This window comes from Hyperolius riggenbachi, chromosome 4 (assembly GCF_040937935.1).
Source record: "Hyperolius riggenbachi isolate aHypRig1 chromosome 4, aHypRig1.pri, whole genome shotgun sequence".
Taxonomy (NCBI): Eukaryota; Metazoa; Chordata; class Amphibia; order Anura; family Hyperoliidae; genus Hyperolius; species Hyperolius riggenbachi.
The window spans coordinates 486015777-486035322 of NC_090649.1; the positions used below are offsets into that span (position 1 = coordinate 486015777).

The 19546-nt window shown below is 47.8% G+C and overlaps 1 long non-coding RNA gene across 1 annotated transcript in view; it reads right to left on the reverse strand.

Annotated features, from left to right (window-relative positions):
• Positions 1-4531: 4531 nt before the first annotated feature.
• The window catches only part of LOC137571021 (uncharacterized), a 48315-nt gene continuing 33300 nt past the window's right edge, over positions 4532-19546 (reverse strand). The window contains exon 2 of the long non-coding RNA XR_011031287.1: positions 4532-4956. This is a non-coding gene — a long non-coding RNA (uncharacterized lncRNA). The remainder of the gene's footprint in view (positions 4957-19546) is intronic.

A 19546-nucleotide genomic window follows, 5' to 3' on the forward strand; every position in this document is an offset into this window, starting at 1 on the left:
GTCAACCGTCCCTGGCCAGAACTTCTGTACCTATAGGCATAGGGCAGCACAGTGGCGTAGTGGTTAGCACTCTCGCCTTGTAGCGCTGGGTCCCCGGTTCATATCCCAGCCAGGGCACTATCTGCAAGGAGTTTGTATGTTCTCCCTGTGTCTGCGTGGGTTTCCTCCGGGCACTCCGGTTTCCTCCCACACTCTAAAACATACAGATAAGTTAATTGGCTCCCCCCTAAATTGGCCCTAGACTACAGTACTTACACTACATGATACATACATAGACATATGACAGTGGTAGGGATTAGACTGTGAGCCCCTCTGAGGGACAGTTAGTGACAAGACAATATACTCTGTACAGCGCTGCGTAAGATGTCGGCGCTATATAAATGCTAAATAATAATAATAATAATATGAGGTGTAAATCTGCCCCTGACTGAGGTTCTGGCCCTGTACATCTACCACATGACTACCGCTGAAGATTCCCGCCAGGGCAGCAGCGATACAGCCACCAGTTCCTGTACACAGAAGAAAGACAATTGTGTGGCCGCCTCATGTGTCGAATACATGCCTCCCTTTCTAAACCTCCCAGAATTCCCTCCTTTCAATCCCTCACTGTATCCAGCCTTTTGAATAGTAGTTTTGACACCCCAGACAGAGCAAGTGGGATCTGTAAGCCCCCCTCAGCAGCCCCCCTCCTCTGGGTCCCTCAGAAATTCTCTTTCTGGGCACTCTTTCTTTCTTTGCCTGTTGAAGGCCCGGGCCCTGTACAGAATGGCCGAGAGAGAGAGAGAGAGAAAAAAAAAGTTGTTTTGGAACAAAGGTGAAATGAGAACGTGGAGTTGGAGTGGCTCACACAGCAGAACTGCATGGCATCACCCACTCTCTTCCAGTAACCGAGCTCTCCCACGCCTCCCATTCTCACAGGCCGCATTGTCCCCTTCTGTCTATCAACAGAGAAAGCCTTGAGTGGAAAAGACCGAAGAGAGGTCACAATGTAGTAGAGAGATTTCTTTAGAGCATTCAGCGATCTCTATGGAAACAGCTCCAGCGAGAACGAGAGAGCGGCCACATTCTGAAGCACCCGGACTACATAATTCAGCAGCACCCCCCACCCTGAGCTTTATAAAATGTCATCTGTGTTTATCCGAGCCTGTTTACGCTGCTGTTTTCAGCTATAGGCGACCTTGTCGCGGATGTCACGGACAACCTGTAGATTAGTGGGCAAAAACAAACGACTTAAATACTTTTGTCTGGTGTGTGGGTATCAACGCTAGGCCGAAAAAGAACAGATCCACTTCAGTTTATTAAGCAGGAATGTTTAGAATGTTACTAGTCTACTGAAGCTAAAAAATCCTATTTTGATCATTAAGATGTGTTCCCAGCTGAAGAACTTAAAGAAAACCTGTACTGAAAAAAAGTTCCCCTGGGGGATACTCACCTCAGTAGGGGGGAGCCTCTGGACCCTATCAGGGCTTCCCCCGTCCTCCTGTGTCTCACGGTGGTCTCGCTGCAGCCCCCGGAACGCACAGGCGTCAATTTGTCTACTACGCAGGCTCCTACGCCTTGCACCTGCGCAGTAGAGCGGCCCGACGGAGATGGGCTGTTTCCGCCTATCTCCGTGCAGAGAGCAGATACTGCGCCTGCACTGGAGCCAAAGAGGTAAATATTTACATCGCTGCCGCTCTGGGAGGATTTTCGCCGCCGCCGTGGGACCGAGGAGGACGGGGGAAGCCTCAACAGGATCCGGAGGCTTCCCCCACCCGAGGTGAGTACCCCCCAGGGGAGGATTTTTCATTACAGATTTTCTTTAAAGTGGACCTGAACCTGAACAGGACAGAAGGAAAACAGAGAAATGCACCCTGTAGGTATTTAGAGAGTTTAGACTGTCTAATTCCCCCCTCATCTGTGACTAATCCCAAATTGTAATTTGATCCCTCAGCTGTGTCACCTCAGCAGAGCAGCTAATTTGTAAACACAGGATGTTAACCCTCTGTCTGCTTCTGTGAAAGCAGGAAGTAGACACACTGCAGAGTTATTGCAGGATTTGTATCAGCTGTAACAAAGAAATGTTTTTCTGTAAAGGTTATTATGCTGTTGCTTATCTTTTAGAGCAGAGAGGAAGTTCTGAATTCAGGCCCGCTTTAACAGCGGGTGGGTCTTCTGCTGTTTGGTTGGACATAATGCCGCTGTTGAGACCGGTTTTACACTGCCAGCCGGGAGCGCTGTGGTGGGATGACCGCAACCCTAAAAAAGAGCCTTCAGGGAGTGCCGCGACAATGCGCGGTAATCTCCCTTCTGGCTATAGGCCAAGCAGGAAGTGAGGTTCTCTAGCTCTCATTTCCTGTGGCCGGAATTTGAATTGCACAGAAGTGTATTGAACAGATTCGCTTCCGTGCATGCGCGCCACAATGGGAATGCTGAGAATGTTAAAAAACCTGCATCGCCATCGACTGACATGACTTTTGGTAGTTGCTTGTCACCGCACAAGTTGCCTGACAACGCGCTGTTGCTTTTGCGGCAAACCGGGGACTTCTGGCGCAATGCATCGCGCCGCGCCAAGTATGAAATGCCCCATAGACTTTCATTGGCGTAGCGTTACCCTGTGGCCAAACTGGGTAACACAACGTATAAAAGGGGCCTCGGGCTGCAACAGGGTGCGACAGAGGGAGAGGTTTCTGAGAATATTGCAGGTTGTATCTCTGGGAGGTGGTGATACAGGAGATTGCTGGGGAAGAGCCTCCTGGCCGGGATACATTGGGAACCTTCAGATATTAAAAAGGGGGCATTTTTGGAGTATTTCACTTTTGACACAAATGATTTACCATTAACGGGAGCAACGCATAGCCTGTGTGATCCAACAAACACAGACTGATTACTTCTAAACATCACATGCTTGCAACCTTCCTCTGGGTCATATCAGATCACCGCCGTCCGTCCCATGAGGCGGGGTAAGGTAGCTTCCTCAGGCAGTGGAAGTGTGGGGGCGGCACCCGCCTGGGGGGAAAAGGAGGGGGTAGAAACCAGGAAGGGGGAGCAGCAGGCACAGTGATGGGGAGGGGGGGTCAGACCCTCCCTCCCTCAGGGGGGGTCAGACCCTCCCTCCCTCACCTGGGGCTCCCCGACCGCGCTCCTCCTCCAGCTAATTGCACATTATTTCTATCGGAGAAAGCAATGACTCACCTGCTTGCGTTCCACCGCTTGTGCCACTTCCTGCACTTCCTTCAATGCCGCCCACTATACTGCGGAAGTACAGTGGGCTGCATTGCAGGAGGAAGTGACACAAGCGGCAGCACGCAAGCACATGAGTCATTGCTTTCCCCGCTCGCTGCCTGATAGAAATGCTGCGTAATTAGCTGGAGGGGAAGCACACGGACGGGGAAGACCCAGGTGAGGGAGGGGGGCTCTGACCTCCCTCCCCACCGCCATGCCCGCTGCTCCCTCTTCCTGCCTGCTACCCCCTCCAGGCTACCTATACTGGGGGCAATTATACTACCTATTAGGGGAGGGGGGAAGGGCAGCATCCTCACAAGTTTTACTCAGTTGGCAAAAGGTCTAGAATCGGCCCTGGATCAGATTACAGTAAAGACTGCTCCAAGGAGAGTGAAATAATGTTTGTGCTGTTTTACACCTTAGCAGCTAGATTATGGTATATTTGAAGGAGGTTGGAAAAAAATGTGACTGGGCATACACCATACCATTTTTCATTTTTTCTTTCTTTCTTTCTTTCCTATCAAATTTTTCAATAAAAAAAATGAATTTGATTTCTGTCCGCAAGTGAGAAAGCGCTAATGTTTGTGTGGGTTTCCTTCCGGTTTCCTCCCACATGCCAAAAACTTACTGATAGGTTATTTGGCTCCACCCCAAAAATGTACCTTAAAGAGACTCTGTAACAAAAAAAAAAGTTTCCCTGGGGAGTACTCACCTCGGGAGAGGGAAGCCTCAGGGTCCCAATGAGGCTACCCCCTCCCCTGTAGCTGCAGACAGTCCAGCGCTGGCTCCCCCGAAGTGTCCCGGGAATCCTCCCTCGACACGCCTGACAAGGCTTGCTATATTTACCTTCCCTGGCTCCAGCGGGGGGCGCTGTTGCGGCTCTGAGCACGGAAATAGACGGAAATAGCCGATCTGTCAGGTCTGCTCTACTACGGAGGAGCAGGAGACTTACGCCTGCGCAGTAGAGTGGGCCGACAGCGATCGGCCATTTCCGCCTATCTCTGAGCGGAGCGAGGCACAGCGAGACTGCCGTGGGACACAGGAGGATTCGGAGACTTCCCCCACCCGAGGTGAGTACCCCCCGGGGGAACTTTTTTTAGTTACAGGTTTTCTTTAAAGCAATAATAATGAATTGTATGTGTAGTACAGCTAAGAAATAGAACATTAGTAGCAAATAAAGGAGTCTCAAATTGTTTTCCAGTACAGGAAGAGTTAAATAAGCTTCACTTGTCATCTATGCAAAAGAGCTTCTCTGAGCGATCTGACCCCACTGAGTTGAATACAGTCCTGTTTTCTGAAACACATAAACAACCAATAAACAGGGAGATACAGCTTGAGATAAGGTTTTACTGCAGGGAAGGTCCAAGGGTCACATAATAACTGGATCTGCTAATAGACAGGCATCACCTTGGACTGCCATGTTTGACTATAAGGTGTAATGTATACATTGATACCTCCCAGAGTCATTATATAACCAGATGTTTTCCATACTATATGGCACGGCATGAGTGCTTTATTGCTTTACAATCTGCGGTTTACACCTTCTTGTGGTTATGGTGCAACTGTGTGAAATTCTGTACTTCCTGTTTAGCTGCTTGGGTTCACTATAGACAGGAACGTGATATGACATCATCACTGGGCCAAGAGCACTTGTCATTGCGCTGTAGATTCTGGAGAAGTCCTGTCCCTCTTTAAGAAGCCTCGATGACACCCCAGGAGCATTTCTGTCACATTGTGGATTTTATTTTGTTCCTGTCACATGAAGGCGAAAAGCAAAAATTAAAGCATTACAATTTGTGGTATCATGGTTCTTTACAGTAAGGAAAGAAAAGGTCTCCCCATATTAACAGCACCACTCCAGGATTTAGTCAAAAAAGTATAACAAGTTTATTTATCATATCAAAAAACACACAGCAGTTGTATAGACACACATTTAGGCTAATTTCACACCAGGACGTTGCGTTAGAGAGGGCGTTAAGGTCGCATAACGTCCCCCTAACTCAACGCCTGGTGGTGCTGGATCTGGACGTCAGAGTGAGCCGCGTTGTGCAGCTCACTCTGGCGTCAGTGATGCCGTGATGCGCACTCTTGTGCGCATGCGGCATCACGTGGTCCCGCCGGCCAATCGCCGCACAGAGCGGCTGCTCCAGGAAGTAAACACTGCACGTCATAACGTGCAGTGCATATTAATTAGCCATGTGCCTGGCCGCTCTCCGCTCCTCCCCAACGTTACTGAGCATGTGCAAACAGTCTAACGCGGCTCAGCCGCGTCCAAAGTACTGCATGCAGTACGTTGTCTTGTGACGCAGCGTTACAATGTAACGCAACGTCCGCACTGTGAACAGCCCCATTGATTTTTCAGTACTGTGCGGTGGGCTGCGTTACAGGCTGCTCTAACGTGCGCCTGTAACGTCCCACTGTGAAACCAGCCTTAAAAGCAATTAAAACCATCCACACTCTCTAGGAATCATAAGTATTTGATACCCACATAAATGTATAGGTTGGTACCTGGTTGGGCCTGAAATCTACACACACCTGATATCAAATAGATACAGTGTGCGTTTTGAACCCGGGTTCAGATAAAGTGCTATAACAGTGAACACAATAAATTAAAGTGCAAATAAACAAACACATAAACAATGGCCATCTAAATTAAATGATGCTGGTAGTAACTGGTGAAAGACATAGGAGGAAATATATACTTCACCCAAGTTTGGCAGGTAATTATTTATTCATTATTATTTATTTATTTATTGTATTTATAAAGCGCCAACATATGACGCAGCGCTGGACATTAGGTTACAGACAATATTTAGGGGTGACAATCAGCAATATGACAATACAGGAATACAAGCAAACCAGATCACACAGCACAGTATGAGTACAAGGTAATGCTTAGTCCCTGGATGGGAGCATGGAGATCACACAGCACAGTATGAGTACAAGGTAATGCTTAGTCACTGGATGGAGCATGGAGATCACACAGCACAGTATGAGTACAAGGTAATGCTTAGTCACTAGATGGAGCATGGAGATCACACAGCACAGTATGAGTACAAGGTAATGCTTAGTCACTGGAGGGGAGCATGGAGATCACACAGCACTGTATGAGTACCAGGTAATGCTTAGTCACTGGATGGGAGCATGGAGATCACACAGCACAGTATGAGTACAAGGTAATGCTTAGTCACTGGATGGAGCATGGAGATCACGCAGCACAGTATGAGTACAAGGTAATGCTTAGTCACTGGAGGGGAGCATGGAGATCACACAGCACTGTATGAGTACCAGGTAATGCTTAGTCACTGGATGGAGCATGGAGATCACACAGCACAGTATGAGTACAAGGTAATGCTTAGTCACTGGATGGAGCATGGAGATCACACAGCACAGTATGAGTACAAGGTAATGCTTAGTCACTGGAGGGGAGCATGGAGATCACACAGCACTGTATGAGTACCAGGTAATGCTTAGTCACTGGATGGAGCATGGAGATCACACAGCACAGTATGAGTACAAGGTAATGCTTAGTCACTGGATGGAGCATGGGGATCACACAGCACAGTATGAGTACAAGGTAATGCTTAGTCACTGGATGGGAGCATGGAGATCACACAGCACTGTATGAGTACCAGGTAATGCTTAGTCACTGGAGGGGAGCATGGAGATCACACAGCACAGTATGAGTACAAGGTAATGCTTAGTCACTGGAGGGGAGCATGGAGATCACACAGCACTGTATGAGTACCAGGTAATGCTTAGTCACTGGAGGGGAGCATGGAGATCACACAGCACAGTATGAGTACAAGGTAATGCTTAGTCAGTCACTGGAGGGGAGCATGGAGATCACACAGCACAGTATGAGTACCAGGTAATGCTTAGTCACTGGATGGAGCATGGAGATCACACAGCACTGTATGAGTACCAGGTAATGCTTAGTCACTGGATGGAGCATGGAGATCACACAGCACAGTATGAGTACAAGGTAATGCTTAGTCACTGGAGGGGAGCATGGAGATCACACAGCACAGTATGAGTACAAGGTAATGCTTAGTCACTGGATGGAGCATGGAGATCACACAGCACAGTATGAGTACAAGGTAATGCTTAGTCACTGGAGGGGAGCATGGAGATCACACAGCACAGTATGAGTACAAGGTAATGCTTAGTCACTGGAGGGGAGCATGGAGATCACACAGCACAGTATGAGTACAAGGTAATGCTTAGTCACTGGATGGAGCATGGAGATCACACAGCACAGTATGAGTACAAGGTAATGCTTAGTCACTGGAGGAGAGCATGGAGATCACACAGCACAGTATGAGTACAAGGTAATGCTTAGTCACTGGAGGGGAGCATGGAGATCACACAGCACAGTATGAGTACAAGGTAATGCTTAGTCACTGGATGGAGCATGGAGATCACACAGCACAGTATGAGTACAGGGTAATGCTTAGTCACTGGATGGGAGCATGGAGATCACACAGCACAGTATGAGTACAAGGTAATGCTTAGTCACTGGATGGCAGCATGGAGATCACACAGCACAGTATGAGTACCAGGTAATGCTTAGTCAGTCATTGGATGGGAGCATGGAGGTCACACAGCACAGTATGAGTACCAGGTAATGCTTAGTCAGTCATTGGATGGGAGCATGGAGGTCACACAGCACAGTATGAGTACCAGGTAATGCTTAGTCACTGGATGGCAGCATGGAGATCACACAGCACAGTATATGTACAAGGTAATGCTTAGTCACTGGAGGGGAGCATGGAGATCACACAGCACAGTATGAGTACAAGGTAATGCTTAGTCACTGGATGGGAGCATGGAGATCACACAGCACAGTATGAGTACAAGGTAATGCTTAGTCACTGGATGGCAGCATGGAGATCACACAGCACAGTATATGTACAAGGTAATGCTTAGTCACTGGAGGGGAGCATGGAGATCACACAGCACAGTATGAGTACAAGGTAATGCTTAGTCACTGGATGGGAGCATGGAGATCACACAGCACAGTATGAGTACCAGGTAATGCTTAGTCAGTCATTGGATGGGAGCATGGAGGTCACACAGCACAGTATGAGTACCAGGTAATGCTTAGTCAGTCATTGGATGGGAGCATGGAGGTCACACAGCACAGTATGAGTACCAGGTAATGCTTAGTCAGTCATTGGATGGGAGCATGGAGATCACACAGCACAGTATGAGTACAAGGTAATGCTTAGTCAGTCATTGGATGGGAGCATGGGGATTAGGCAAGTTAGGTTCACTCAGATGCATGGCATCGGTGCACAGTAATGGAGGTGCATGGTCAGGTAGGACACAAAAGGAGGAGGACCCTGCCCAAAGGCTTACAATCTAGAGGGAGAGGTGGGGACACAAAAGGTAGGGGACCAGAGTTCAGCTGTGGGTTTATAGCACCAGTGAGGGGGTAGGCCAGAGTGAAAATGTGAGTTTTGAGGGCCTTCTTGAAGATGTTGAAGGAGGGGGCTGCCCTAATGGGTGGAGGTAGGGAGGAGTAGGTAATCCCAGGAGAGTGTGAGCGTCTCAATGTACAGGGTGGACAAGTCCACCGGTTCCGCAGGACGTAACCCCGCTTCTTCAAAGACAAGACCCTGCTAGAATGCACGATGGTTCGGCTGGTTCAGCTGCCAAACCATGCCTGGAGTGGTGCTACTTGCGTTTGGATGGTTTTTTACAGTACTACAGGTACAAAGAAGTTCCACACAAAAAAATCCCTCTGCATTCAAAACACGTTCACAGCAAGCTGGAATTCTCGTAGCAATAAAAATGGACTGCAGCTGCATTTTGTATTAGAGTTACAGATTGCCCAGCAAGCTCATGGTGAAGCAGAAGTCCTAGGGGTGTGTAAGGGGCTTAAAGAGACTAAAACGCCTCCTGACTAAGAAGTTATGCTAAACAGAAGTTTGCCTTCTTTGTATTAGACCAATTCACCAGCACTGAGGTGCCCTCCATAGAACTAGACCAAGTCAGGGGCAGACATAGGCCTGTGCACAGGGGCCCCATGTCCTCTGCACCACAGTCAGGGTCAGATTATCCTTCTGTTCATGAGAGGGGCCAATAACCTAATAAAATAGGCCCCTACATGGGACTGTGGCAATTAGAAGGGCTTTATATTTTAGGTGGTATCCCTGTCAGAGACTTAACATGGAGGTGAAGCTGTGAGGTAAATATGCTGCTGATTGGCCGGGCCTCTGGGTACAGGTTGTGGGGTAAAGAATTGTAGCTCATGTTCTGATTGGTCGGCAGGTGAGCAGAAGGTAGTCTGCCAGGTGTTGCTGGGGCTTATACAATGTTGCAGCAACCAATCAGGTCAAGGTAAAGAGTATAAATTAAGGGTCCGTCTCAGCGCAATCTGCCTTTAGTCCAGAGCGGTCTGGGGAGCTCCTTACCCACCCTTCCCCTATGAGCACTTCTCGTCGTGGTCAAGCTTTATTGGTTCCTCAAGTCACACCGCAAGTGTGGACGAGCTTAGTGAAGGGGTCCTTTCGGTAAAACTTGAATATTACAAGTGGTCTGAACCGTATTGGTGGATCACAATGAACTGTTGGTATCTGTTCTGATTGTTGATGACAGTTTTATATTTATATTTATATTTTAATAAAGTTATTTGGACCTCTTTGAGTTTATGATAACCAATAAAGAAGGCCACGGCCAATTTTATGCCAACTTGGAGGTTGTGTGGGTGTGTTTGTTATTTAAGTAAGTTAAAGTTTAAATATATGATATTATATATTGTCTACATTCCCATGTATTTGTCGGTACCCAATGTTAATAATAATAATGGTAAGATGCGTTTTTTTGACCACTTACAGTTTTACACGTTTTCATCTTTTTCTTATGAACATTTGTGACACTGCTGTAATAATGATAATTGCTTGTGGTCCATTCATGCATGTGGCATAATGAATACCTAGAAAATATGTGCTACATTAACATACCTCCCAACTTTTTTAAATAAGAAAGAGGAACACTTAAGCCACGCCCCTGCACACCATAGGGGAGTATCTAACCTGAAGCTAGTTTTCTCACTTCAGGTTTGATTTAAAAACAGCAAAAGAGAGGTGAAACATAAGCATGGACCATGCCCATTTTCTCAGAAGAAACAGCAGGAGGGAGGGTGAATGGCAGTACAAGCCAAACCTCCTCCAACCTGGAACAGCAGGAGGGAGAGCGAATGGCAGTACAAGCCACACCCCCTCCAACCTGGAACAGCAGGAGGGAGAGCGAATGGCAGTACAAGCCACACACCCTCCAAAGTGGAACAGCAGGAGGGAGGGCGGGTGGCAGTACAAGCCACACCCCCTCCAACCTAGAACAGCAGGAGGGAGGGCGGGTGGCAGTACAAGCCACATCCCCTACAACTGGGAACAGCAGAAGGTGAATGCCATTACAGGCCATGCATCCCCATAGCTCCCAACTGTCCCTCTTTTGGAGGGAATGTCCCTCTTTGGGAGCCCTGTCCCTCTGTCCCTCGTTCTGCCTCATCTGTCCCTCCTTCAGGCTGATGTACAGATCTGTATAAATATATGTATTTTTCTACTAAAAAATGTGTTTCATTGACTAAACTTTATTCCCATCCTTTAAATTGATATATTTCATATATTCAAATGTTACTATGAAGGAAAATGCATCAGGATAGAAAGGACCAGTGTGGTTTGAATTACATAACAACATATTTTTCTTATTAAAGAGACTCTGAAGTGAGTTTAAAATCTTGTTTTTACCGTTTATTTATGTGCAGCATTATGTCCAGGGCTAAACCGCCGCATCCCCGCGGCAGAATGAGAGTTTTATACCCCCCAAATCACAGGGCTGCAGCTCTGCCTCCATTAGCGTCAATCAGCGCTGATCTCCACCTCTCCCCCGCCCCTCTCAGTGAAAGCAGACTGAGAGGGGCGGGGAGAGGCGGCGATCAGCGGGGATTGACGCACGTAGAGGCAGAGCTACTGCAGAAAGCTCTGCCTCTTTCAGGAAGCGCTCCCTGATTTCAGCACCGGGGATTTGGGAGGTATCCAAACCCCCCTCGTCCTGCCACAGGAATACGGCGGTTTATCCCTGGACATAATGCTGTACATAAATAAAAGGTAAAAGCAAGATTTTAATCTCACTTCAGACTCTCTTTAAATCTTTATGGAATGCGTGACTAAGGGTGTGCTGGGGGCGTGGTTAGAGGTGTGGCAGGGGTGTGGCTTAAAAGTCCCTCTTAAAAAAGTTAGGAGGTATGCATCCCTCTCACAGCAAACAGCAGGGCAGGAGGGAAGGTGAGGGGCATTATGAGCCACACCCCCTCCAAATGGGAACAACAGGAAGTGACGGGATGCTGCATCTGACTTTCTGAAGATCCAAGAGGACAACCGGGATCATGTGACCACCATGTGTGTGTGGGTGTCGGCCCCAATACTGGCTCTCAAAGCCTCACAGCCAATGACCATACAGTCCAATATAGCGCAGCACAGAGACAGTATATTATTTCCTGCTTCTGAGAAACTCGCAGGGGTGGCTTCAAGGGAGAGGAAAACTGGTTGAGTAGCTCCTGTCCCACATGCATGCATCGTAAAAGAGACTCAGAGTATGGAACGCGCCGCGTGCAGAACCAGCATGTGCCGGATGAAATTCAAACAAGATGTAAGAGCGGGTTTTACAGAGCAATGGAAAATATGTCTGAAATGCTCACAGTTATAAAAAAAATCCTGACAGTTCTCAGAACTCAATGGACAGTTTAAGGTCCTTCAATATAAAAAGTGCAAACATCCCCTCAAACTGGAATCAGGAAATTTGGGTGCCCAGGGTTTATGGACTATTTGGGCGCCCCATGGGTGTTCAATAACTAAATTCATTTTCACAATTATAATTTTCGTAAATTGTCATTTTGAAATGTATTATCTTACAAATGTATCGTTTTCTGTATTAATGTTATTTGCAGCAGAGAAAGGGGGTTTTAGGGTTAGGCGTCAGGAAGGGGGGGTCTTAGTGTTACGTGCCATGCGCCACGCGGGGGGGGGGGAGGGTTGGGGTCTGAGGGTTAGGCACCACGAGGGGAGGTTTTGGGGTTAGGCACCACCACCAGGGGAGGTCTTAGGGTTAGGCACCACCAGAGGGTGGGGTCTTAGGGTTAGGCATCAGGAAAGGTGGTTTTAGGGTTAGGCAGCACTATGGGGTCTTAGGGTTAAGCAATACCGAGGGGGGGGGGGGTAAGGCACCACCGGGGGAGGTTTTAGGGTTAGGCACCACCACCAGGGGAGGTCTTAGGGTTAGGCACCATCAGAGGGGGGGGCTTAGGGTTAGGCATCAGGAAAGAGGTTTTTAGGGTTAGGCAGCACTATGGGGTCTTAGAGTTAGGCAATACCGAGGGGTGGTTTAGGGTTAGGCACCACCGGGGGGGGGGGTGTCTTAGGGTTAGGCATCAGGAAAGAGGGTTTTAGGATTAGGCACCACCAGGGGGGTCTTAGGGTTAGGCATCAGGAAAGGGGGTTTTAGGGTTAGGCATCACCATGGGGTCTTAGGGTTAGGCATCACCGGGGGGGGCGGGGTCTTAGGGTTAGGCACCACCAGGGGAGGGTTCTGTGTGAGAGTAGGGTTAGACACTACCAGGGCGGGTCTAAGGAATAGGCACCAGCAGGGTGGGGGGGGGGGGTCTTAGGGTTAGGCATCAGAGGGGGAACGGTTCTGTGTGAGAGCAAGGTTAGGTTTAGTTGTAGGAGTAAAATATCGGTAATAATTACCAATGTTTTACTATGCTCATTACGACTGGAAATATATTTTCTTTTCTTTGTTATAGACAATATTTTGCCCTTTATTTATTATTTATTATTCTATCTTAGATAAAGATGAAGAAATGATAACAAAATTGTTATAGACAATATCTTAAAATTTTGGCTATACCCTGCGCCCTTTTTTCCTGGTGCCCTTATTTGATATATGTTCTCAAACCTTCTACATTCCACGTCATCTCACCAAGAAGCGACCTATGAGCCCATTGTGTTGTCACCCGCACAGCAGGATGCTGCTTGGCAGTGCATAGCCCCGCCTATCACCCCTCCCCTTCCATAGAACAGGAAAAGCAGCTCAACTTATCCAAACAGCCTGTCTGTACGGTCCTCATTCCCTGCAGTGTCACACTAACGATTGAGCAGCCATTGATTAACTATGTAGAAGGCTAATGTATGGTAACATGTCTCATCCAGTAAGGCTTTGTTCTCATCCAAAATCGAAATCGCTGACGCCAACGATTTTCGATTTTTTTGCACGTTTTTTCCCCCCTCCTGGCTCTCCACTACGCGCTACGATTTGGTGTTAAGCGCTTTTTTAAAGCGCTTTTGCAGAGCGATTTGTTTTTTCACTTCCTGACGCAAGTCATGAGGTGACCCGGATAAGAATAAAAACAATGTATTTATTCTTAAAAGCACAAACGCAATCGCCGGATAATCGCCGGATAAAGTGATCTGTGAGCGTTTTGCGTTTTTTCTATACCTTCCATTGAGCTCTGTGGATTTAAATGGGACATAAAGTGAGAGGGATATGCTGCCATTTTTATTTCATGTCAATAGAATACCAGTTGCCTAGCTGTGCTTCTGATCCTTATTAATACTAAATAATAATAATAATCTAGTGTGTGTACAGTGGCTGCCCTACATTGCTTAAAGGAGTTATCAGGGCGAAACACAGAAATTAAACGCTACTTACCGGGGGCTTCCTCCAGCCCCAAGCTCCCAGGACCTCCCTCGCCGCACCTCTGCGCGCAGCCGTTCGCCAGAGCTCCATCCCGGTCCCCAGCGATCGCTCTGTACTGCGCCTGTGCGAGCGACGCTGTCAATCACCGCCACGTGGGCCGGAGCGGACTGCGCCGGCATGCCAACAACCAAGAAGCCCCAATCACATTGTTCGCAGAAAGCCTTTCCATCATGCTCCGCTCTTCGTTGCTCCTCCCCTCTCCTTAGCAACAAAATGCATCGCTAGCCCAAAGGCTAACCATGTGTCCAATTGTTGCACTTAGCTGCACACTTTGGGCCCTCTCGCTCTGATAGGCAGCTGTGCAGTAGCACAGTACTTGGCGTGCTCAGTTGGCCTGCTTTTAACCCCCTGGGTTTTGGTGGAGCTCTGCAATTAAATCGTATTTCAGGGCAGCGAGCCAAACACATAGATGTCCCTCCTTTACTGTATATTTTACACCCACGCCTGTCATACAGTAGATGTCATGCAAAATTAAACAAAGGTACAATAGAGCAGTTTTTTTAAATATGTCAGACCTGTTCTGATATGTTTACCCTAAAGAAAAATATTGCTGAAAAGTCTTAAAGAAACAGCTAATCCTGCCAAGAGGCATTCCGCACAAGACAGCGAGTGTGTGTGTGTGTGTGTGTGTGTGTACAGTGTGTGTGTGTGTGTGTGTGTGTGTGTGTGTGTGTGTGTGTGTGTGTGTGTGTGTGTGTGTGTGTGTGTGTGTGTGTGTGTGTGTGTGTGTGTGTGTGTGTGTGTGTGTGTGTGTGTGTGTGTGTGTGTGTGTGGTGTGTGTGTGGTGTGTGTGTGGTGTGTGTGTGGTGTGTGTGCGGTGTGTGTGCGGTGTGTGTGTGTGTGTGTACTGTGTGTGTGTGTGTGTGTGTGTGGTGTGTGGTGTGTGTGTGTGTGTGTGTGTGTGTGTGTGTGTGTGTGGTATGTGTGCGGTGTGTGTGTGTGTGTGTGTGTGTGTGTGTGTGTGTGTGTGTGTGTGTGTGTGGTGTGTGTGGTATGTGAGCGGTGTGTGTGTGTGTGTGTGTGTGTGTGTGTGTGTGTGTGTGTGTGTGTGTGCTTTTTTCTTAGAAATGATAATGAAATCATACACAGGCAGCATATTAAAGTGAAATTCTACTCTCGCAAAACCTTGCAGCAAATCAAGGTCCTACTCAACATCACAACTTTGGCTCAAAGAGGCAAGAAAGTATAACTAAATAGGGGAGACAGGTGTGTCTCACCATTTAAAGGACCACTCTAGCAAACAAAAAAAAGTAAGCAGTTAAAATCAGAAAAAAAGCTACATGTTTTGGACCAGTCCATTTCCTCACGAGGGATTCTTAAAGTTTTCTTTGTTTTCAAAAGTGTTTCCTGAACGGCAGTTTACACACTATTTTTGGCAGTTAGACTTATCAACTGCCATTCAGGAAATGCCTTTGAAAACAAAGAAAACCCTGAGAATCCCCCACAAGGAGATGGACTAGTCCAAAACCTGTGTCAGATTTAAAAGTAGGGATTTGGGTTCTGCATATTATATTCTTTGGCCAGTCTAAATTCACAAAGAATCCAATCTGATGCGCATGCAATACATTTCAACAGATTATTTCTTTTTTAAAAAAAGCATGTGACAACACACAATACACAGTCTCCATTCATTTGTAACATGGGCACATTGTCTGGTACCACAGAGCTTGGCTTGCAGAATCAAGGTATTAACAATAGCCCTCACAACCAATGCCATTGCAGAGTGGTGGTAGTGATGGTGGTGAGGTGGTTTACTCATTTCATTCTTCCTCAATCCTCTTCACACCTCTTCAGTGTACAAGCGCCATACAGCCAATCACCATGCGGCATTCATCCCTGTCAAATGACAGGGACGGAAGCTGCACAGGGCTGGGTTGTGGATAGGCCACAAAGGCCAGGGCCTAGAGCGGCAGGAGAGAAGGGGAGGCTGACACTCCAGCAGTTAGCTGCCCAATATGCTGGCTGCCAGCACACAGACCTGGTCGGGCTGCACCCACCTTGTGTGCAGATCTCAGCAGGCGCGGGCGAGTGGAGCAGAGCAGCCTGCAGTAGTGATTGACCTCTCCAGGCCCCACTCCAGCGCCAAATCTTTATCCTCCCCTGTAGGTCCTTCCCTAAAGGTAGCCATCTGGTGGCCCAGAAGTCCAGCCCTGGTTGCACGCCGCATGTAAACTTAAGAGGAGTGAAGGGGAATGAAGAGGACTTGTCCCACCACTGGAAGGAGCCAGTGTGAAATGCTCTGCTGCCGCTCTGCATTTCGAACAGAAGGGGGCTCCCCAATCCTGGGGGTGGGGGGACCAGTCCACAATTCTCTGCTGGACCACTTGACATCTTCCACGTTTTTTTTACAGAGTGTATATTCATGTCACTAATTGTCCCTCAGAGGGGCTAACAACATACCTCCCAACTTTTTGAGATGAGAAAGAGGGACACTTAAGCCACGCCCCTGCCAAACCCCTGATCACGCCCCCGCCAGACCCCTAGTCACACATACCATAAACATTTCATAAGAAAAATATGTTGTTTTATAATTCAAATCACACTGGTCCTTTCTATCCTGGTTCATTTTCCTTCATAGTAACACTTTAAAATGAGTAATATATCAATTTAAAGGTTGGGAATAAAGTTTAGAGTCAATCAAACACATTTTTAGTAGAGAAATATATAATTACATAGAAAGAGGGACAAAGTCCTGAAAGAGGGGGAAATGAGGGGGAAAGAGGGACAGAGGGACAGGGCTCCCGAAGAGGGACTGTTCCGCCAAAACAGGGACAGTCGGGGACTATGTCTCAATCTGATCCTTACCATAGTCATATGTCCATCATAGTCTAGGGCCAGTTTTTAGAGGTAAGCTAATTATCTGAATGCCTTTGGAATGTGGGAGGAAATAAAAGTACCCAGAGGAAACCCACACAGACACGGGGAGAACATACAAACTCTGAGCAGATAGTGGCCTGGCTGAGATAGGAAGAGGGGGCCCAGTGCTACAAGACGAGATTGTTAACCAGTACGCCACCGTGCTGCCGTCCCAGAAAGATTTATCTGCCCAAACGGATGCCTCTAGTTCAGCTGGTGTGTATGAGGACATTTTAGCGTCTTGTGCTTTGCTGTCTTTGCGGCCAGCGAGGGCTCTGGGCAAAGAGGCAAGCAGTGCGGTAGGCACGGTTCCGCGGTGGGTGGGCACAGCAACAGGCCGGACTGCATTGTAGGTTGGCACCAGGGCCGTGCTGAGGCAGAAGCGAGAGAGGCTCCAGCCTCAGGGCGCAGTGTAGGAGTCGGGTGCAGGGCGGGGCCGAGGCAGAGGCGAGAGAGGCTCCAGCCTCAGGACGCAGTGTAGGAGTCGGGTGCAGGGCCGTGCTGAGGCACGGGCGAGAGAGGCTCCAGCCTCAGGGCACAGTGTAGGAGTCGGGTGCAGGGCGGGGCCGAGGCAGAGGCGAGAGAGGCTCCAGCCTCAGGACGCAGTGTAGGAGTCGGGTGCAGGGCCGTGCTGAGGCAGGGGCGAGAGAGGCTCCAGCCTCAGGGCACAGTGTAGGAGTTGGGTGCAGGGCGGGGCCGAGGCAGAGGCGAGAGAGGCTCCAGCCTCAGGGCGCAGTGTAGGAGGGGGGCGCACAACTCACTCAGCTATCATTTCCCTATGGCTTTGAAGCAGAGAGAAATAAGAAAAGGGGATACATGGCAGTGACTGCAAGCCAGATAACTAGAGATGAAGGTGTTGTGGGCCCTGGGGCACCTCTTAGTCTAATAGCAATCAGCGTGTGACGGTGGGGTTGGAGGGATGGAGGGGCGCACTTTGGTGTCTGAGCCTTGGGTGCTGGAGGACCTTGTCCCGGCTCTGGTTGGCGCTGCTCCCCACACACACCTCTCGGGCATCCAGCCGCAATCAGTGGCAGCTCCAATCGCAGCGACTTATTTTCGCGCTCTGCGTCTTTTCTACGGATGAGCATTCTTAGCAAAACTGAAATTCTGCTTTTAAGTATCAGAGTCTCCAGAGGAAGGTCGGGGAGGTCGTGTACCGGGCACATTAAGAATAGGGATGATTAATGGTGAGCAAGGCGGAACTTTGTGTTACACAATAGAAAATGGCTTTTTATTTATTATTAAGACATCATTACTCACCTGCTCATTACCTCCCCCAGTGTCTGGTCTAATCTACAAGCCATCTCTGTGTGTATGTGTTAGATCAGTCTAGTATATTATTATATCTCAGCTGTGCCCCGATGACAGAGGGGGTCCATCAGTGAGATCGGCGTGCAGATTTCCTGTAGTCCGCGGTCGCCGGGGACGGGGGGTTCTGGGCGGCCAGGTGATTGCACGCTGTGATTACTAGTAGAGGCAGGAAATCAGAGGAACTCTAATTAAAGAATCATTGTGTGGCCCTTTTTCATGATATGTGTCTGTTGTTTTTTTACATCCCATACCTTTTCACAAAATCGCTCATGCGCACATTTTTCTATACAGTCCAACTGAAACATGCATACTATGGGGCGTGTTGCACATTTTCATGAAACTGCACGTGCACGCATTGCGATACCCCTTTTTAGGAGGAAAAAAACACATTTATAAATTTGTATTGATGAAGAAATGTGAACGCAAGTGCATCTGTGTTTTTGCAAAGGCGCATGCGTATGAACGTAAGAGTCCATAATCCACTCCACCATTTTTTTGTAACAATTTTTAGCGACAAACAAGTTTTTCATGCTATCATGCAACATCATTTATCGAAAATTTGTTAAAAACGATGTTTCAAAATGCACGCCCCCACAGCAATTGTTCACTTTTGATTGATTGCAAAGGATCGTTCCAATTCTCACTGACTGTTGCGTGTGTTGCCACGATCGTGTAAAGGATCGCTTACATGATCGTTTGTTTATGATGGCACCAAAGATGCTTGCAGATTTGTCCAGATGGGATAGGAATGACCGTTTGTCGGTGGAAAACCACCATCTGGCCACGGGTACTCAGCTTGAAGAGAAACCGTAACCAAGAATTTATCTTCATCCCAATCAGTAGCTGATACCTCCTTTCCCATGAGAAATCTTTACCTTTTCACAAACGGATCATCAGGGGGCGCTGTATGGCTGATATTGTGGTGAAACCCCTCCCACAGGGTGATGTCAGGACCATGGTCCTGGCAGTTTCCTGTCTGTGAACCTCATTGCATTGTGGGAAATAGCTGTTTACAGCTGTTTCCAACTGCCAAAAAAAGCAGCAGCTACTTCCAGTGACATCACCTGCCAGCAGTAAAAATGTCAGCATGTGATAAATGTCAGAATGTAAATCAGGGAAAGGAAAGATTTTACAATAGGCAAACACGGACTAAATCATTTATACATAATTATTGTAATAATTAAGCGCTTTTCGCTTATTACACTATTTTCACTGGAGTTCCTCTTTAAGTCTGCTTTCGACAGTGTGTGACAACCATCAGGCTGTATCTACAATACAGAATACAGCAGTGCAGATATTTAATACTTACTGTAAGTGACAGCAACATGGGAGAAAAGTAATTTATGGCTCATTTTACTCAGGATGAACCGTACTTCTTATTTGTATGTGTTTTAAATTTTAAGATTTTCGCGAC